Source organism: Bidens hawaiensis, unplaced genomic scaffold (assembly GCF_021521415.1).
Source record: "Bidens hawaiensis isolate Kalapana, Puna unplaced genomic scaffold, B.hawaiensis_p1.1 tig00022914_1, whole genome shotgun sequence".
In the NCBI taxonomy this organism is placed as follows: Eukaryota; Viridiplantae; Streptophyta; class Magnoliopsida; order Asterales; family Asteraceae; genus Bidens; species Bidens hawaiensis.
This window is the reverse complement of record NW_027493588.1, coordinates 137268-160272: the sequence shown is the minus strand read 5'-3', so window position 1 is coordinate 160272 and position 23005 is coordinate 137268. Positions and strand designations below refer to the sequence as shown.

Sequence of the window (23005 nt, the reverse complement as noted above, 5' to 3'; positions counted from 1 at the left end):
ATCGTTTTGCGTGCCCACCTCGAAAAACGTGCCGATCTCGTGGAACGTGCCAGGCTCTGAAGCTCTGACGATTTAAGTAGTAGTACGCAATATAGAGTAGCAGTGCCGCTCGTTCAATCTTAGATAACCAACTCCACATACCCGTGAGAGGTAGGGGTCTGATTAAGTTATTATTTTATTATTATTATAATTGCTTAGACCATAGCCGGGGGTATAGCCCGAACCTTGATCACTGTTAAATATAATATAGCTTTTCATAAGCAAAGGTTATAGTTAATTATAGTTTCTTCATGATTAAGAAACGTAATCATTTATATACAAAGGGTATACTTAAAAATAGTATTTCTTAATGATTAAGAAATATAATATTCATTCACACAGGTAAAGTAATGTTTCTTCTTGAAAGAAGAAACCTGATATACAATTAAAAAGGGACTAAATGTCCACATGCTTTATACAAACAAATAAATAATCAAGGTTACAGCTATACAAAACAGACTACGAGGTCTGAAGCTAGATCGTTGATCTAGATATTTATACAAATGTTATTCTCGTACTATAGGTCCAAGATAACAATCAATCAATCATAAAGCTGGAAAACAGAAACAGGAATCAGTAACAGAAACTGATTTACAGACAGGGGTCAGTAACAGAAACTGATCAATATATAGGAATCAGTGTCAGAAACTGATTTATGATCATAAAAGGTGAATACGCCCCAACCTTTTACAACTCTTTTAGAGACTGAACTGTTTACATCGGATTTACGAATCCTTAAAACTTTGTGTTACAATAATGAGAAACGGGCATACTCAAATTAAGAGTATACATGTGTCTGGATCCATACATACATGGTAACTCAGAGTTTCCCCGAGGCCATGCATATCATCTAACATGCATCTGGATGTCTACGGGACTGTTCAGAGAAATGATATTGTTTATATGATTAATTGTACATGTACTTAGGGTAATTTTAACCCAATTGAGTTGGGTGCCTAATGAGTATTGTCACAAAGGTATTATTATTGTTTATGCAATGGTATTATTGAGTCAGCGTCATTCACCGGCTGTGTGCTGACGTATTTTTCCCCCACGTTTCAGGGAACAGTAAAGAATAGAACTGACAGGCAAAACTGATAGAAGATTGGAGACATAGTCATTAGAGGTGATCTAATGGCTTAGATATTTTATTTAAAATATTGTAAAGAATAATATTTTTAAAATGACAGGTATTTAAAGTTATCAAACAGGTATACAACTTCTGAGTTTTCAATATGATTTTTCTGAAAAGACTTCCGCTGATATTTTATTATACAATATTCAACGGGTATTCTGACCCGACATTTTTATAAATGAATATTATATTTTAAGACTTCCGCTAAACAAACTCGCAACTCTGATATATTTTCAAAACCGGATACCAACCAACGGGCGTCACACCCAGGCCCTGAGTCGGGGTGTGACATTATGCATCGTACGAACATGCTTTGATAATCACCCATAGGTTTATATGTTTCGCGTTTGATATCAAACTCCACGAGTAGTGGTCTGTTGTTGTTATTCTTCTTCATGATCTCTAAATTTTTGTCGGCGCCTACCCCTCGCTTTCGTTGTTGAGCTACATTGATAATGAATTGAAACTTTAGCAAATTAAAAAATATATACAATATAATAACAAGTATTTAAGTAGAAGTATTATTGTTAAGATTACAACCTGAATTAAAAAATTAAGCCCTTTTGACCTGTATGATTATTTTGCTTGCTGCCACTACTACTAATCTGTTTTACTCGTAAACTGACCAATACTACTAATATGCACCAGATTTGTATTTAGCTAGAACAAGTAGCTTACATGACTCACAACCACTATGGGTCCTAAAAGAGCGCCCACGTGTAGGTCGTTCCCCACCATCTCCACCATGCGAACGTGCACAAGTTGCCATTTCTACGAAGGAAGAGAGAGAGAGAGAGAAAAGACATAATAATCCTAATTTAACAATTAATAAGCAATATTATAACATATTGCTGATACAAGTGTCTACATACATTAATAGTCATTCAAAACCATCACTAATATAACATAATCATTCAGAACCGTAACTAATATAACATAAATCATTCAGAACCATCACAGATATAACATGTGTCAACAAGATCACCATCATCATTATCGTCCTCCTCGTCTGAAGTGTATATACCTTCATCTTCTACATCATCATCACTGAAACTTTCATTGTTCACAATTAGCGGGTTAAGACTTGACGAACCACCTTCACCAAAACCTAACACCATGGGCAAGTATCCTAAGTCAATAAACAAGCTACCACATTTAACGCTTGTTGCTTGAACAATCGGGGGCTAAGACTTGAGTCACCACCTTCAAACATATAATCAGATGATCAAGTGTCGTGCAACACATCTATTTCATGAACAGGACTAGCACTTGGATAATCCAAAAGTGTTCGATGGTGAACGTTTTCCACAACCCTCCAATTGGATTTTGTAGGATCTTTGATATAAAACAATTGTTTTGCCTGAGTGGCTAAAATGTATTGTTGCTCATTATGCCACTCACTACCAACATAACTTTGATGACTGACGTCAATAGAAAGAATATTGTCTTTCTTAACTATTCTTCCCTTACCCGACGTGTTAAACCATTTACAACCGAGTAACCACTTAAATAGTTCAACTCAATGATCTTCTGAAGTTGATCATAAAATGGTGTATTGTCTTCTCCTAAAGACACAACACCACTTTTCTGGGTAAGGCGTTTGAGATCACTATCATGTACCACAAATCTAACACAATTGACTATGCAAGCTGAGTAAGAATATGCACTCAAAGGACCATGTGCCAATGCCCTTAGTTAGTTGGTACAATTGGGAGACTCGTCTAGCTGTCTATTAAGCCATGATGAAAATTCTGTTGTAACATTTTTTTTTTGGGAAAAACATGTTTAAATTCCCTATATGATGGATATACAAACTAATCAAACTATTTTTCAATAAAATATAAAATGAAATAAAAAAACAAAGTCTTATGATGTGTAGCTTTTAATTTCATCGTCATAGTTGTAGTTGTCCAATACAAACCATCCTAATGAATTTTTTGCATCTTCAACAAGATCAACTAAAGTCACCGCCGACATTGGTCGACATTGTGATGAGAACACAGAGTATTGCCTCTTTGGAATGCCATCATCTGCATTTCTATGAGGACGGTTGAATTTGGTTTTTATACCATTAAGATATAAAGAGCAAAATGTCAATGCTTCTTCTGCAATTTAACCCTTTGCTATTGAGCCTTCGGGCTTGGCCTTGTTTCTTACGAGTTCATCATGTGCTTTCTGCATGTCATTCACATCTGGCAACCAGCATAAATATTATAGTCTAATGACATATTGTTTTATACTAATGTATAATTAATGTTCATTGTTTAAATTTCGTCTTAGGTTGGGGAGGCAAAGACGAATACACGGAGGCAGATTTTGATGCAATTCGAGAAGAATGGTCGAGTTATGCGACACAGTTTATATTTTGGTAATGATATGTATGGTATTGAATATTTTGTTAACTTGAGAATATTTGTAATATTTTGACTTGAGATGTCTAATCAAGAAATGAAATTGATAGTTTTGCTGCTATACTTGTGTCATTAATGTAAACATTAATAACTATGCAAAAATTAAAAAACTATATGATGATGACACGCATAAATGTTTGTCATATATTGGTGTCATAATTATGAGTAATTAAAACGTGCTATACATGCATGTCATAAACGTGTATCACAAATAAGTGTTATTAAATATGACACGCAGATGCATATCATGTTCGATTTATGACTGGGGCTTTCAATGGCATGGTGTCATCTATACCTTTAAAAGCGTTTTTTTTTCTAGTAGTGTGCATCGCCACCCATTGGCATGGTTCAATAATGTTAGTCCAACTAGATGTGGTTCGGCCAGTCATGGCAGGTAGACAGGTGGTGGTTGAATGTAGTGACCCGAGAGATTTTGAATAGTTTCTTTTAGGGGTGCTCTTTGGGTTAGTTTTTCAGGTTTCGGGTTTTTCAGCTCGAGTTCGTCGAGTTTCAAAGTTTTAAATCCAGACCTGAAACCCAACCCAAATCTCTCATGGTTTCTTCGGGTTTGGGTATTCAGGTATGGGTTTGTCCAGGTTGGGTTAATCGGGATTCGAATATCCTAGGGAAAAAGAAACCGCATTACTAAAATTTATATGTAGCATATTCTTGTTTACTCGTAATGTAAATAAACCAATAACAAAACAAAAACAAACAGATAAAACACCCTGAAAAGAGTAAAATTGAGCAAATTTCAACCATAATAAAGAAGACCAAACGCAATCATCTCAGTATGCGCTGATTAGTTACTGTTGCTTTTAGTTATAAATTGAAACATTATGTAACATTCGTTACTTTTCAAACCCAAAAACCCGACTCACTTCGAATTTTCGGTTTTGTTTATATATATATATATATATATATATATATATATATATATATATATAGGCTAAGTATAAAATGAAAACCCGCTTGAGTTGTGAAAATTCTAGAAACTCATTCTCAACCACATGTTTTTAATTAATTTTTAAATCTTGTGGTTCACAATTAAAGTGAATAAAAAATGTAAATATAAATATAACTTTTTCTCTCTCCTGAAAACATATATAAAAATTAGTAAAAAAATGTTAAAAAATAGCGAAACATTTTTTTAAAGTTTCGATGTTTTGTATTAAATGTTACAACATATATTACATGTAACAAAAAAAACGATGTTACATAGGGTTTTCGCGGGTTTTCACAACTCAAGTGAGTTTTCATTTTAACTTTACCCTATATATATATATTATTAATCTCGAGTTTTGTTTCATGAATTTTATTTGACATTCGCCAATTTTGATTCATATTTGGATTGAGTTTGTATTCGTTAACCCGACCCTTTGGGTCGTTTCGATGTATGTGTATATATATATATATATATATATATATATATTGATTGTCGTTACTAAATTATATTCTCGATGATTCAAGTATATTATTTGTTCATTCCAAGCTTTTAACGAAACCCCGAGAGATTAATATACTTAATCGATTTTCCAAACTTTACGGGCTTAATGCAAAAGTATCCAAGTTGTATAATATATTCCAAGTTTTATCAACTATCAAAGTTTAAGGTTTGAATTGTAAATATTATTTATTTTTCTGTTTTAATGAAATACCAAAGTTGAGGGGCCATAAATGAAAATTTATTTAAAATATATATTATTATTACATTTAATCCCACCCCAGCCCCCCTGTTCCCCCGTCTTTCCGTCGACACAACTCCGGCGAGTGTCCGGCGACCCTAAAACCCACTTAAATCATATTTAACAACTAAATTAAAACCCGTATACCATAACTAAAACGCTAAATCTTCGTTCGTAATACGTTATAACAGCTCGTGAGAGAGATTAAACCTAGCGAACCCGCCGGAAATGGTATTAAAATTCAATTACTAACATTAAACGTTTTACGTTGCAATTGACCTTATAAATAGGATGTATTATTATCGTCTAAACCTGTCCATACCTTCAAATCCATCTAAAACACTTTGTACATCCTTTAATCTGTCAACCAAGTTCAAGTTCGACCAAGCCATGGTTATCCTTCAATCTGAAAAATTTCAAGGTAATAATTATATGGTTTTAATTCGTTTTCCTTCAATTAACAAAACCCTTAAACTAGTTTCTTCGAACATGAAACGAATCTACAGATTTGAAAACTAGGGTTTAAGGTGTAAGGATGATGAACTTGATATTTAGTATACATATTTATGTTTCTGTTTCTAATCAAATAAACAAGTTAGTCTGGTGGTTTTGTTGTGTGTGTATGGCCATAAAGACCTGGGTCAGGCCGTTTTGGTCTTCATTTTCTTGATAAATCCTTTATATTATATCATTTAATATAATATATCATTTATATTATATTAAATGATATAAATTTCTATAAATTAAATAAAATCAATTATAAATTGTATTCCATCATTTTCGCTTAAAAACTAAACTTTTATCTTCGTTAAACCCGGCAATATTATTTTACAACTCTAATCCGTTAACATTATATTTTTCCTTTTCTTTAATATTTATAAAATACTAATGTTTTTTGGTTGCGAGATAAAAACTACACCGTTAAACCCGTATTTCATTAATATCATATTTCTCTTATTAAAAATTGTTAGATGAAATAACATTTACGCTAATATTAAAATGCCTTCTCGCTAAATCGTCAATATTAGTTCCATTAACTTTTAATTTGTGCTTTGTAACTCTCATATTAGTTTTTAAAGTTATAATATTAAAATAATTGAAATCATTAGATTTCCATTAAGCTTAAAATAAAATTATAAAATACCTCTTGTTAATTACTCTTTTTGTTAACTTAATAATCTTTTTCAAACCAATATTATATTATAATGCCAAAAAAAATGCCTTAAAATGTTAAAATATTTAAATAATGCAATACTCCTAAAACCAAATCAATAATTAACTTTAATAATCCCGTTACCTTGATCTTTAAATATTCGTATTTATTTTATTTATAGTTCGAGAAGTCCAACGTTTCGGATTCTTTAAAGTACTTTCGGTTGCTTCGGTTTCGTTATCATGCTTTCGGTTTTCATTGCAATGTTTATCTTCAATTTCAAGGTGAGTTTCTCACACCCCCTTTTTAAACGTTTTTACTTTTGGGGGTAGCATATATATCCTATTAAACGCAAATCGATTTTATACTCAGCTATTAAACTGCAATTCATATCGTGGACTTGTGTGTTATATGTGCTTACTTGATTATGTGCTCAGCAAGTGGTTCCCTCAATAAGTATGATCATACGCCCCCTTTGCACTCAGGACCATTTTGTTATGAGTGGAAAAGGGACCTCCGATCTGAGTACGTTGGCTGTGGCCAACTGGAAAAGACATTGCATACGAAGTAGTTTAATTATCACAAGTTTCATGGAATTGCAAGGTTTTTATGTATTTATTCAAACTTGTGGGAACTCACCAACTATTAAGTTAGTTGACCGTATTTTATATATATGTTACAGGTACAAACATTAGAGGATGATACTTGGAGAAGACACTAGACTTAGGTTATTGAAACAAATGGACAAAATGTTTAGTTGTATTTATATTTTCTTATATTTCTTGTTTACAAACTTGTGTATATGATGTTTAAACCAATTAATGATAATATTGTCACTTAATAGTGTCACATATGTTTTGAACAATCTGTACGTCACACTCGGGCGTTTCCGCTTTAGCCGGGGTGTTACACATTAATAAACAATAAACAATTGATTCATAATAGGTGGAATGAGAACAATCGATTTGGACTAAATTCTTATAAAGTCAACGGCTAAGGCTTAGCCTAAATACCTAAAAATATATATTGTTTTAAAGCTAAAAGTTTATTTGGGTTTTTCGGGTTGACCCGAAACCTAGAATTCAGAACCAAGAACCAACCCGAATTACTTCGGTTTGGGTTCGGGTAAGGTTTTTCTTAGGTTCGGGTTTCTTGGGTCGGGTTAGTTCGGGTATAGATTTTCTTGGGTTGGTTTTCGGATTTAAGTAATAGCAATAGCCCTAGTTTCTTTATACCAAACATTTTATTGCTTTTTGGTGTTTATACTTTTAAAATGGTTTGATTGCTAAATTAGCGTCAAGGTTTTTATCTTTCCAAAGTTAAGAGTGGTAAGGTTATGATAGCTTTGGTTCAATTTCATTGACGATGTTTGTAAGTTCAGGCTTTGTCGGTTAAGTGGTGAAGAGGTAGGTCCCAGCAGAGCCCAGTTGGACCCGCAAGACTCACCTTGAAGAGGGACGTCTGCGCAAGGACCAACTGCTTCCGCAGGACCCACCATGCTCAGAGAAGACCTTACGCGCAGTACGCCAGCTGTTCCCGCAGGGAAAGCCTCCCAATGGTGAAGTACCCCGCTTGTTCCCGCAGCTGCGGATACAAGCCATCAGGGAAGGCTACCCGCACTGATAGCAAGGCTACACGCACAAGGGACTAACTCGATACTTCAGTAATGTCACCTGAAGGAATGAGCAAGGCGGGAATACTCCCGCCCAAATGAGCCAGTCCGTATGCTTCTGGAAGATCTTTTGTACTATACCTGCCAAGGTATGGGCAAAATAGACGATCTGACCAAAACAGCCCATGAACCAATCACAGGGTGACAGCTCACCGACAACAGTACGAGGAGGAGCACCCTCTAGTACTGTTTGTCACTATTAGCCACTGCCTACTCACCAACCCTCACTGTGGGACGTGCTTAGCCTACAGTTGGTGGAACAGTGCATAGCCGGCAGTAAAGGAACAGTATACAGCCGGCCTTGTCACTATCGGCCGCAGCCTATCCACCAACCAGCATGGCTTGTGCGTAGCCCACTGTTGGTAGAACAGGGATACTATTCAGCCGGCTGTACCTTCTTGGAAACCTACCTTCGGCTATAAATACTCCAACACCTTGGAATGGTAAGGACATCATCGGATATCTCATTATCTTATCTTCTCTAGCAATCTCTTAATATACACTTATATTCAGAGCAATCTAGTCTGATTCTCACGCCGGAGGGTGGTCACAAGGAGGAACCCCCCCTTCTCAGTGATGAGCTTACGGTGTCTGTTTTGCAGGTCACCTGAAGAACAAATTTCTTTGCTGGACCTCATCCTCGTGGGAAACATCTATTTAACCCCCAGATTGTCCGTAATCTGCCCGGGGGTCAATTAGTGTTTCTTCATTGGCGCCATCCGTGGGTAAAAGCTAGAACTAATTCTTAGTTTTTTCAAAATTTCTAAAGAAATGGTTAACGTTACTCCGGTCCCAAAGCCAGTAAGTAACCAAGAAACACCGGTAACCACAACCCCAGCAACTGGGGGGAACACCGGCGGTTATACAAATTTTACGAACACTACCCCGGTTACCCAAGCCGGGACAAGTGCAGTAAACAATATTTCACTGGGGTTCACTGATGCCCAGTTGGAGAAACGGATGAGGGTCCCTCGCCAAACACTCGATCAAGTTAAGGCGTGGGCCGAAGCACGTCAGAAAGAGTTCCAAGCTGAGTTGGATGAACGCTTGCGTTCACTTCAACAGGCTGACGAATTCGGCAGTACTTGCCAACATCTCAAGATGAACAGTGAGTGCGAGTACTCGGACGATGAGCGGGAAGAATCCGATACCGACGCAAACCCTCGCCATAAGGCAAAAGGGAAGCGTAAAGAAACGGACTTCCAACCGACAAGGAATTTTGGAGAAACCTTTAAACCAACAAACGCGGGGAGAAACCCACGTGACTTCTCCAAAACCTTTAGACCAACTGCTACAAATGCAGGAAAGTCCAAGTTTGCAAGGGACATTGTGGAAGCAATCGCCCCGAGAAGTGCCAAACAAATGTCCAACATCGGCACTTATGATGGTCTATCCGACCCAGACGATCACTTGAACAGATTCATTGCGGGGGCAACCGTCAGTAACTGGACGGAACCCACGTGGTGTTCTATATTCCAGATGACACTGGTTGGAGCGGCCAGGGCATGGTTTGATCGTTTACCAGTCCACCACATCTATAATTGGGCGGACTTTCAGAACAAGTTCAGCCAACACTTCAGCCAACAGAGGAAATATACTGAAGAACAGTGGACGATCCTCAACTGCGTTAGAGAGGAGGATGAATCTTTACTAGACTTCATCACTCGCTTCAACTCCAAAAAGCTGAGTCTGGGCAACATAAGTGAAGATCTTGTTCGCCGCCGCTTTCATCCAGGGCGCCGAATACCCAGAGCTTATCCGCATGTTGACGGGTAAGGACGGCATGCCATCCACATGGGATGCCATCATGACGGCGGCCAAGCGCTTTGCCGAGACAGAGAAGCAACTGGGTAGGGATCTTCCCCAGAGTACACACCTCTACACGCAGAGGACCAGAGAAAACAATGTTCGGATCGCCCGGCAGAACAAAAAGAGGAAGCTAGGTATTTGGCAGTCAAGGGTAAACTTTGACACCTCATCCAGCTCTCGCCCTCTTGTTGGCGGAAGGGATAACACACACCCTTCAAGCCGAAAACACCGGTGGACGCCACTCACCAAAAGCGTCACGGAGATATTTGCCACCGAAAAACTACCATGGCCAAAAGCTCCAATGATCTGGCAGCGACCTAATGCGGATCAAAGCAAATCCTGTGACTTCCACGGGACAAAGGGTCATAGAACGGAGGAGTGTACATCCTTGAAGGATATTGTCGAAACATTCGTCAAGGATGGAAGACTTGCACACCTTGTGGCATCAATCAAGAAGGGAGGAAGGAATGATAACCGGTACAGAGGCAACGGACGAAAGCCCGTTGACATCAGCATCAACATGCTTCATGGCAACATCAGAGGAAGAAAAAGGCGAGCGACAGAACCATGCGCGTGGAAGGAAGCTGAGGTGCGCTTCCCGCGAGTGCCAGGAGGACCCAGCAAAGAAGGCCCTATCGTCATCAAAAGCCAGCTGGGGCACTACATCACTTCTCGCACTCTTGCTGACAATGGCGCCTCGTCAACGGTGATGTACAGGCAGTTCTTCGACAAGCTAGATGACGAAGACAAGGAACGCCTGGAAACGGTCTACGCCTCGATGGAAGGGTTCGACGGCAGCACAAACACCCCCCTGGGTATCCTATCTTTCCCCGTCACTCTTACGGACGGGAATCACTCACGCACAGAAGATGTGGATTTTGTCGTGATGAGGAAGCCACACCACACATACGACATTCTCTTCGGAAGAGACGGGATGGCAAGATTCAACGCTGTGGTATCTTCAGTCCACGGCATGATGGGATGGCCAACAGCTGAGGGTGTAGCGATGATCACCGGCATTCCCCAGGTATGCATCGCATCTGTCTCATCTAAACCCAAACCAAAGATGGCTAAACCAACCATCACCGAACCGGAAAGATGGGCCTTCAATGGCAAATACCCTGACCAGGCCGTTACCATTGGCCCAACAGTTGTTGATCCCACACGCACCTTACTCAAACGCTTACTACAGAAAAACGCTGACATCTTCGCGTGGACACCAGCTGACATGACTGGTGTACCCCGAAGTAAGGCAGAGCATAAGCTCAAGTGCGATCCGGCTGTTACGCCCGTCGTACAAAAGCGCAGAGTAATGGGGCCAGAACAAACTAACGCGTGTAGGACCCAAGTCAAGGAACTCCTTGACGCAGGCATCGTACGCGTTAGCAAATATCAAACATGGGTTGCAAATCTCGTTATGGTACCGAAGAATAACAAACAATGGCGCATGTGCATAGATTTCAAGGACTTAAACAAAGCATGCCCCAAAGATTGTTATCCGTTACCCGAAATTGATCTCAAGGTGGATTCGTTAGCACCGTTTCGCCTTAAATGCTTCCTGGATGCGTATAAGGGGTACCATCAAATCCACATGGCCGTTGATGATCAGGACAAAACCGCTTTTCGGACGCCCGATGGCACATTTTGTTATCAAATGATGCCATTTGGACTTAAGAATGCCGGGTCCACATACCAACGCCTGATGGACAACCAGTTTCATGCCCAAATTGGGAGGAACTTGGAAGTCTACATGGATGACTGGTCATCAAAAGCCCTGACGCAGAAGCGATGTTGAAAGACATCGAAGAAACCTTCAACACGCTCAGGAAGATAAACATGAAGCTCAACCCGAGCAAGTGTGCATTTGGAATGGAAGAAGGGAAGTTCTTGGGGGTTATAGTCACTAAAGATGGCTTCAGAGCGAACCCTGAAAAGGTCGAAGCCATTATCAAAATGGAATCACCTACTACCATCAAACAGGCTCAGACACTGAATGGACGACTAGTCGCACTTAATCGCTTTTTGGCAAACCACGCGGGTAAGTCGTTTCCTTTCGTGTCAACGTTGAGAAACTGTTTAAAGAAAACGCACTTCCGCTGGACACCAGAAGCGGAAGCAGCTTTTCAGGAGATTCGGTCATGGTTGATCGAACTCCCAACTCTCACAGCACCAAAAGCGGGGGAGGAGTTAATCCTATACCTTTCCGCAACAGATAGAGCAACCGGGGCGGTCCTGCTAGTTGAACGGAAAGGCATCCAGATGCCAATCTATTATGTCAGCCGTATCCTAACAGACGTAGAAACCCGGTACTCTACCCTCGAAAAATTAGTCTTAGCACTTATACACGCTTCACGCAGGTTAAGACGATATTTCCAGGGTCACCCAATCACCATTCTCTCCAACTTCAAACTTGCAAACGTTCTACGCAAACCCGAGTTATCGGGACGCCTAGCCAAGTGGGCAATTGAGTTGGGGGAATACGCGATAAAGTATAAGCCAAGACCAGCCATAAAAGGCCAGGTTTTGGCCGACTTTATTGCGGAAGTGCCTGCATCGCGGGAGAAAGAGTGCCAGGAAGAGGCTCAACCCTCTCCAGCACAGGACATCAATGATGTCTGGCGACTCTACACTGATGGAGCAGCCAGTAACGAGGGTTCAGGGGCAGGGCTGAAACTAACCAACCCAGCAGGCCAAGAATACACTTACGCTATTCGACTGGATTTTCCAAGTACGAATAACGAAGCCGAGTATGAAGCATTCTTGGCCGGGCTGAGAATTGCGCGTAAGATGGGAGTGAAACACTTGGAAGCCCACGTGGATTCCATGTTAGTAGCCAACCAAATCAACGGGACGTACACGGCTGTGAACGACACAATGGCCCTGTACCTCGCACAAGCAAAAACCCTTATGCGCGATTTTAACGATTGCAAAGTCATACACGTCAAGCGTAGTGAAAACAAATCTGCGGATGCGTTAAGCAAGCTTGCATCATTAGCCTTCACCCACTTGGGAAAGGACATCCGCATTGAACTCCTCGAGGCACCTTCAGTCCCGCACTAGGAAATTTGTGTCATCCAAACCGGCACAGAAACGTGGATGACACCAATAATAAATTACCTTGCGGCAGGTACACTACCAGAGTCAAAAACACAGGCAAGAAAACTACGCTGTAAAGCACTGAATTATCAACTCATCGATGACATCCTTTACAGACGTAACTTTCTTGGCCCACTCTTAAGATGTGTGGACAACCAAGATGCTGACTACCTCCTAAGGGAAGTACACGAAGGCATCTGTGGAGTACACGCAGGTCCACGCGCTGTTGTAGCTAAGCTAAACAACGCGGGATACTTTTGGCCGGGGATGCATACGGATGCGCTGGCATACATCAGAAAGTGCAGGTCTTGTCAGCTCTACGCACCCAACACGCATCGCCCGAAGAATGAACTTGTTCCAGTCACCTCTTCATGGCCATTTCAGAAGTGGGCCATCGATGTGACAGGCCCATTTCCTACAGCAGCAGGAAATGTTCAGTTCCTAGTGGTAGCCATCGACTACTTCACCAAGTGGATAGAGGCAAAACCCTTAGCCCAAACAACCGCGAAACATATCAAAAAATTTATTTGGGAATTTATTATTTGTCGTTTTGGACTTCCACAGAATTTGGTGAGCGATAACGGCACCAACTTTGCTAACAAGAAGCTACAAAAGTGGCTGGAAGAACTTCAAATCACCCACACTTTTACCTCAGTGGCGCACCCGCAGGGTAATGGTGAGGTAGAAAGAGCAAATAAGAGCATCGTCGAAGGTATAAAGAAAAGACTCTTGGAACACAGATCCGGCTGGGTGGACGAGCTTCCGCACGTCCTTTGGGGAAACAGAACGCTGAAAAAGGCCAGTACGGGAGAAACCCCGTTCAGTCTCACTTATGGCACTGAAGCCATGGTCCCGGTCGAAATTGGTTTACCCTCACCAAGGGTCTTGATTCAGCCAGGAGACAATGATGCGGAAAGACGGTTAGACCTTATGCTAACCGAGGAACGCAGAGACTTAGCCGCAGTGCGTGAAGAGAACTACAAGCGATAAATGCAAAAGTACTACAACACGCGGGTAAAACTCTGCAACTTCAATATAGGAGACTACATACTGCGTAACAACGAGGCTTCGAACCAACAACGCCCAGGAAAACTGGCCCCGGTCTAGGAAGGGCCATACATTATCAAAGAAGTTCTGGGAAAGGGCGCATACCGGCTCGAAAGGCTCGATGGCACTCCCATCCCAAGAACATGGAATGGAGCTCAATTACGCAAATGTTATATGTAGATCAATTCCAAACTTGTAAAGAAAATGCCTAGAGCCACTTCTAATGGAAATGATTCTCCTTTCACAATGTGTTGATAGCCTTACCTTTATACTTATGAACTTCCCACACTGATGTGCCGGTATTCACCGCATAAATATGGGAAGAAGTAAGTCGTTACGTGTGGAAGGCGGCAAAACCCGCATAAACACAAAACGGTAAAAATTTCAAAAGAAAAGGAAAACCTTCACGCAGGTCAGATGTAGGCAAAGTGTAGCCATCCTACTAAGTGCAAGTGACGGTCTTACCCGCACAATCACGAATGAGGAAGCAAAACTTCAACCTATTATCTACCACGTTCAAAGGTTAACTTATTCTAAACACTTAGAAAATTTCAAAGGAAAAGATGAGGAAAACTTCCACGCAGGTCAGATATAAGTAAAGTTAAGCCATCCTAAGTGATCAAGCTTCAGGACCACTTCCACTTGGACCCGCACCATCAGTAGAGCGTGGCGGTTCAAGGAAAGCTTTAAGGATAGCTAGCCCATCATCAGCAGCAGCAACTTCGTTCACCTTGTCCACCACCGGATGCGGGAAGGCGGCATACTGGTTCACTGCTTGGTCATAAACAGCTTCAGTATCCACATCATACAAAGGGAAGTTGGAAGGCGGGATGCCTTTCTCAACGAACCCTAGACCAAGCAGGAAGCCGGCCTTTTCCCCATCCTCGTGAGAAGCGTTGAGGGCTGCGCTCATGGCATCGTCGTATGATGTGTCCGTGAAGACTCGATGCACAACCTACAAGAAAAAATACAAGTGTCAGAACCTTTTCTATGTGCAAAGAAAAGTGTAAAGATATGAAATTACGCAGACCTGAGACAGCGCTTCTCGAAGAAGCCATTCCTTGGTAACCAGAGCTTCCTGGAGGGCAGCTTGAGCTTGGTTACGGGCGCGTTCGGCTTCACTTTTGTTGAGGTTGGCAGGCAACACTTCTTTAGCCGCAGCCTTTTCAACGCCCTTTAGCTTCCGCTCAGTGTGGTCAAGCACCCCCCTCTGGTCCAAGATCTCTTGGAGCTTCTTGGCGTCTTCCATCGCCAAGGCATCATGAGCTTGTTGGAGCGCCTCTAGTTTGGCTTTAAGTTCCTCATTCTCGAGGCGTAGAGGCTCAGCAACAGCTTCAGCCTTGGTGGCCCTTTCAGTTGCGTTCCGAGCAGTTTCCTTAGCCAGCCGAAGCTGTTCGTTAACAGCTTGGGCAGCCTTGGAACGGGCCTCGAGACGGGCCTGAACTTCAACTTCAAGGGCCTTGAAGGCCTTCTCCTTCTCCGCAGCAACGGCGGAGAGCCTCCTATTCTCCTCCCGGACAGCCCGCGCCTGAGCTACTTCTTGGATACAAGCTGCTTTTAACTTGTCGTTTTCACAACAAAGCAACTCGACGCGCGGCTGCATCCGGGCCAGGAGAACCCGAAGCTCATTGGTTAGCCTACCCTCCTGGTAGCTAGCCATGGCTTCCCCCAACGCACCACTGGGAGCCGCGTGACGAGCCCACTCCACGCACTCCACAGGCGTGCGAAGGGTTGCGCCTCGGCGGATGTTCCATCGTGGAACATACACTTCATTGGAATCCGACACTGCAAAAAACAAAAAGCAGTTATGAAAAAAAAAAGAAAAAAAAAAGGCCAAAAGAACCCTACGCACCTGTAGGGTCGAAAACAGGCCGATAGCCGCCAAACCCATCGCCTGAACCCAAGGGAAATCCATCCAAGAGGTCAGACAGATGGGAAGGAGGCAGAGGTTGGCGAGAAACCCCAAGCATACCTGAAGGATCGGCCGCAGCCGCCGCCGACGTCGGAGGAGGCATGGAGGCCGCCGCGGTAGAAACCAACGGAGGTGAACTCACAACCGTGGTCGCCGCTACGGAGAAGCCCGCAGAAATAGTCACCGCCGGCTCAGTGAAAGATTCAGTAAATATGGCACTGACAGCCGGCGGAGATGTCATCACAGTTGGAACAGTTGGCTCAACTGGGTGAGCAACTGAACCAACTGAAGCAGGCGCAGTCGCCTGGGTCACCGCCTCAGGTAGGTTGACCAAGCCTACCGTCATGGGTCCGGAGGTGCTCCTCCCTGCTCCACCCTGGAATGCGGTAGCATCCACGCCTGTACAAAGAAGATATAAGAATAATGGCGGAAAGATATGAAGTTAAAAAGTAAAGTTTATACTTACGGGTTTTCTTGAGCCTAAAAGTGCGAACAGGCGGGGACGAACCCGATGGAGCCGGCCTCTTCACGCCGCTCACCGTCGTTGTCCTGGGCTGCTCGGAAGTGACGGTCGTCTCAGCCTCCGGAGCAGTGGTCTTATCACCACCAGGGTTCCCTGCCACCTCCTCGCTCTCGTTCTCTGAATCAGACCGAGGCACCGGATCGGCAGTGGAGGCAACCTTCGCCTTCCTCTTCCCGCCGGCAGCCTTCTTCTTCCGCACCAACGGAGGACCATCTGCGGATTCCTCATCAGAACACAAGATTAGAGGAATTCCAGCAGAGGTTTCAGCATTGAGGGGTCGAGGGTTGAATAACTCCTTGCCTGGCCGCCTGGCGCTCAAGATCTCGTGGCCTGGCGAGTAGACCTCCACGAACCGATCCGCCGTCTGTTCAAGGATGGGCAACTAGTTCTCATCTAGAGCACGAGTACCCATCCGAGCCGGACTATCAGCCTCCCGCGGATGCAGGAGCGATTGCAAGTCATTCCCCTCTGAAACAAAAGAAACAGTTAGAAGACAAACCTATATAAACAAAGAAGACAGAGCATACCGTAAGGGACAGAGTTCAAACCGTATTCGAGGACGATGGGAACCTGTGACGCCTCCTTCCACACCCGGCTCATCCCAAGCATCACCATCCCAGACTCCGCAAAGCGGTATACCGGAGTCTGGACCCGGGAGATCTTGGCGAACCACTCCGCCTCCTGGTAGTTGAGGGCGTGAAGGGCGGGGAGTGCTCTCCCATTCTTAAAGGTCATCGCAAGGGGGATGACGCGAGCGGAGATATAAAAAAACTCACGCTTCCACGACCGAAGACTGCGCTCGGTAGCGCAGATCTTCAACCCCTTGATCCGATTGACCAAGGTGTACCACCCCTGGATGCACCTCCAAGAATAGAAGGTCATCAAGCGGTCAGCATGGGGCTCCACGCCCAGAATGAGGCACACCCACTCAAAGTGGCGGATCTTGGCGATCGCCATCGGGTGTACCTCCGTCAGATGCACGCCGTGCCTCTCCAAGACACGGTATACAAACTTCGTCAATGGGAACCTGAGATTCCCATAAACGAAGAATGCGGCGTACACCCCTATCTTGCCCTGGGGGGCATCGTACATCGTCTGGTGTGGCTCCGGAAACTCAGGCTCGAACGACTCGAGCATGAACTTCCGGACGACGTACCGATAGAGGTCGGCCGGAAGAGCACACTGGCACTCGCCAGCTGTACTCTTATCGTCCTTATCAGAAGTGGACGAAGGATTCTCGACGAACACGTCAGACTCCTCGGCAAAGAAGACATGTTTGGAGGTACAGAAAAACGATTTCAGAAGAATGCTCGACGGAACAGTGAGTATTCGCCGGAAATCGTTTAGAAGATGAAGAGAAGTGAAAGTGTGGATTGCAAAGGACCCTCTCCCCCTTTATATACTCACCGCAATTAATGCGATGAATTTAATGCGGAAGAGAGAGAAATCGCAGGTGCAATGAAACTATGACACGTGGTAATGAGCAAGCTGGCAACAGCTGTTGAAAGGACGCGTGCCATTAATTTCGCGGCCACGCGCCCGAAAAATCGCGCCCACGCGCCTGAAAAAGCGCCTGTAATGACCATATACTGTCACTTCGCCATAACTTCCTGCACGTCCTGACACTGTCAGAAGAAACCGTCGGATGACGTTTCAACAGTTTGGACTGTTCTTATCCTTTCACCAACTCTTCGAATTTCAAAATTTCAAAAAGATTCAAAAGTAAGCGGGAAAATACCCCTTAGCTTGGCAACCAAGTAACTGTAAGTCGAGTGCGGGTACAATGTCAAGGCAAAACCCTTCACATACTTAGCACCCGCAGGGAATTGACGCCAGGAATACCTTGGAAGTAAAGTAACCGTAAGACGAGTGCGGGTACAGTGTCAATGCAAAACCCTTCACATACTTAGCGCTCCGCAGGGAATTCAAACCAAGAAGGATCTTCTGGGCCATGCTTGCGGAAACGGGAATAACATCCCCGCATAGCGGGAACGTCGAGAACTATATTGTTTGAAACTCCAAGATGGAATTGGCGGTTTTAACATAATTGATCACTATGTTCAAAACTTCCAAAACCTCATGGAGAATCCACACAAGTAGGAACGCTCCTGACTTGCGAGGAGGTTACAGACCTACCCGCTTCATACCCAAAGATCAAGCAGAAAAGTCGGGAATTTCTGCGTGACATTAGGAAAACCGCGGGAAGAATCCCCACGGAAAACCTTAAAACTAAAAACCCTTTTCAAAACCCCTGCTAAAGTCCAAAAGTTCACCTCACTTATTAATAATTCATGAGAAGAACATTGGACTGGGGGGACTTGAAGAGGTAGGTCCCAGCAGAGCCCAGTTGGACCCGCAAGACTCACCTTGAAGAGGGACGTCTGCGCAAGGACCAACTGCTTCCGCAGGACCCACCATGCTCAGAGAATACCTTACGCGCAGTACGCCAGCTGTTCCCGCAGGGAAAGCCTCCCAATGGTGAAGTACCCCGCTTGTTCCCGCAGCTGCGGATACAAGCCATCAGGGAAGGCTACCCGCACTGATAGCAAGGCTACAGGCACAAGGCACTAATTCGATACTTCAGTAATGTCACCTGAAGGAATGAGCAAGGCGGGAATACTCCCGCCCAAATGAGCCAGTCCGTATGCTTCTGGAAGATCTTTTGTACTATACCTGCCAAGGTATGGGCAAAATAGACGATCTGACCAAAACAGCCCATGAACCAATCACAGGGTGACAGCTCACTTACAACAGTACGAGGAGGAGCACCCTCTAGTACTGTTTGTCACTATTAGCCGCTGCCTACTCACCAACCCTCACTGTGGGACGTGCGTAGCCTACAGTTGGTGGAACAGTGCATAGCCGGCAGTAAAGGAACAGTATACAGCCGGCCTTGTCACTATCGGCCGCAGCCTATCCACCAACCAGCATGGCTTGTGCGTAGCCCACTGTTGGTAGAACAGGGATACTATTCAGCCGGCTGTACCTTCTTGGAAACCTACCTTCGGCTATAAATACTCCAACACCTTGGAATGGTAAGGACATCATCGGATATCTCATTATCTTATCTTCTCTAGCAATCTCTTAATATACACTTATATTCAGAGCAATCTAGTCTGATTCTCACGCCGGAGGGTGGTCATAAGGAGGAACCCCCCCTTCTCAGTGACGAGCTTACGGTGTCTGTTTTGCAAGTCACCTGAAGAACAACTTTCTTTGCTGGACCTCATCCTCGTGGGAAACATCTATTTAACCCCCAGATTGTCCGTAATCTGCCCGGGGGTCGATTAGTGTTTCTTCAAGTGGTTGTCTCTCTTTAGGTTTGCCGTATTCCTTATTAAATTAATAAATTATAGCATCCTCGAGAGTATTTACACGAATTGTAACTTTATATAGCCACTTCCTTCTTGATCTTTTACGTGCTAGACTTTCAAATTATCGGTAACTTATTATAGGAGATTCAAATACACTAAATTTTTAAATTTTGTTACATATGCATCCCCACTGGTGTCCTATACTCCTCCATAAAGCACCACCCAAAAATACCCTTTGTACAGTTACTATAGTGCAACGGAAGTGATCATCAAAATGGCAACATAAGTAATCATCTAAGATTGGGCTGGTGCGACTGGTAGCGCGTGCCACCCGAGTTCGATTCTATTGTGATTTTTGGACAGTTGGTTCTTTTTTTTGCTTGGAAGTAATAGCAATTTCGATTCATTTTTTCCTAGCGTTTTGAGATTCATCCCCACTGCGGAGTGCGTTATTATAGACTTTTGCTATTAATATTTTACGTAGTTTATCTTGCCGCAACGCGTGCGAGCGTGTTACTAGTTATATCGATGATTAGTGGGGATAATTTAATAACAAATATGAAATATAATTAAATTCCTTGCAACTTTTTTCTAATAAAAAAAAAAGCACAAACGCAGTTTAAAAGATATTATCAAATTTATTTCAAACAGTCTATTCAATTTGATATGTTCTTTCATTACGTAAGGAATTTATTTTCAGACGATTTGTTTTTTTTTTTATTCTTTTGAAGTGAATTTCTTCTTAAAAAGGTTAAAAATAAATTAATCAAGGTTTAATTTCTTGAACGATATTTATAACCAGTATGAGTAAAATAAAAATAGGTCTCGATTCAACTCAATATGGTTTATGTTTTAGAGAATAAAAACAATAATAAGTGATTATACAATAAACATTCAACTCCAAAAAAAATATATATGTATTATTAACAATAATAATAATAATAATAATAATAATAGTAACATGTTTATAACAAATATAAGTATTTAATTTCATGCGACATCAACCACCCCTTCTAACTTTGGTCGTATTTACTTTCTTTGTTCAAAGAATATCTTTTTAATTAAAATATAATTTGTTTTATTTATTTTAGCATGTAAATACAAAACAAAATTTGTTGGAAATGGGGTCCACCACCACATCATATCCCCACTTTTTCTATAATTTACGCTAAGTGGTCTATAACTCATAAGCCCGCTATATTTGACAAAACTTTTGTCAAAGCATTTGAAAATACACCGAGTCATTTTCTTCTGCTAGCCTATATATATGTATTGTTTCCATTTTGAAGCAATCAAGCTGCAAAAGCAAGAGAAGTTCTTAAAGGTATACATCTTATCTTTAAGAAGATCAAATATATATAAATATATATATGAATATTTTCCTAATCATTTCTTCTTTTTGCAGGCTCTTAGGTTTCATCCGAAGCAATGGGAGCAGGTGGTAGAATGAGCGATTCCTCAACAAAAAGGGACGTGTATAAACACGCTCCAGTCGAGAAGCCGCCATTCGGGGTTGCTGATCTGAAGAAAGCAATACCACCACACTGTTTCAAACCATCTCTTGCCACCTCTTTCTACTACCTATACCGCGATTTGTGCATAATCTATTCTCTCTACTATATCGCAAACAATTACATTTCCATCCTCCCTCACCCCCTTTCGTACGTAGCATGGCCGCTTTACTGGTTCGCTCAAGGATGCGTTATGGTGGGCTTATGGAATATCGTCCACGATTGTGGTCATGGCGCCTTTAGCGAATATCCTTTGCTTAATGATATCGTCGGCCTCGTCTTCCACTCTCTTGTCCTCACTCCCTACTTCTCTTTCAAATACAGTCACCGTACTCACCATGCGAATACTAGTTCACTCGAAAAGGATGAAACATGGGTCCCTAAGCTCAAGAAGGATACATGGTTTGCTGAGGCTATTTCCAACCCAATCGGGAACGTGGTACTCGCTGTATTTCGGTTATTGTTTGGGTACTACGGGTACTTTACATTCAACCTTCATGGCAGGATATACAAAGGTTTGCCAAGCCACTTTAACCCATTAGGTCCTATCTTCAACGACAGCGAACGCGCTCAAGTCTTCCTCACCGATGTTGGAGTTGTTTCGATTCTCTATGGCCTTTACCGAATTGGTCTAAAAACCGGTTTCCAATGGTTGTTTAACGTGTATGGAGGCCCCTTGTTGGTTATGACCATGATTTTCATCTTGTTCACTTACCTAAACCACGCCCATCCCTCGGTCGCTCACTACGACTCACGAGAATGGGATTGGTTAAGAGGTGCTTTGGCGACTGTTGATAGGGATTACGGGATTTTGAACACCGTCTTCCATGATGAACCTAATGCACACGTGGTTCACCATTTGTTTTCCTCCATTCCACATTATCATATTGTAGAGGCCACACAAGCGATCAAACCGGTTTTGGGTGACTACTACAACTATGATGATACTCCAATTCTAAAGGCACTATTTAGGGAGACAAAAGAGTGTCTATTTATTAAAGAGGACAATGAGAAAGAAGGTGTGTACTGGTTCACTAAGAAGTAGATGCCACAAATATGTAGCATCCTGAGAGAGTATAATTATGTTGTTGGTTTCGTGTCAATGCGAATAATTATCTTTTAATGTTTTCTTTTCGATATCGTTTGTGGTCATGTAAACATTTGACATTGTTTTTGTGTTGTAATACTTTGTTGTGGTAGCACAACTACATGGTTATGTAATGGTATGTTTTGTGTTGATGTATTTGTGTCAATGCATTTAAACTTTGTGTGACATGAATGTTTGCATTAGCTTGTTATGCCAACAACTTAGCATCTCCATACAAATTGTTGGTAAATCAGAGATCAATCACACACGAAATTGATATGTTGAATGAATAAATTTGATAGCACTTGCTTGAACTTATTGAATTCGTTCAATACAATACGTGCATATGCATCGGATCCATATATCATTCTGTTCGTACATGGCATTGGGTATATAAACGCTGAAAGGACACGTCGTTTAAGAACAATACAACGATCGACTAAACGACGACGTAATTACGTACTTGACTTTACAAATATACAGACATAAACTACCATTTTTAAAATGACTAAAGGACTATGTTTTTAATTAGTTTATTATACTTTCAACACATGATATTATTTAATATTCAAATAAATGATTCTATCTTTCTTATGGTCAATCCTCAAACA

The 23005-nt window shown here is 42.2% G+C and overlaps 1 pseudogene; it reads left to right on the top strand.

Annotated features, from left to right (window-relative positions):
- Positions 1 to 21174: 21174 nt before the first annotated feature.
- Positions 21175 to 22352, top strand: LOC143566589 (delta(12)-fatty-acid desaturase pseudogene; annotated as a pseudogene).
- Positions 22353 to 23005: the final 653 nt, after the last annotated feature.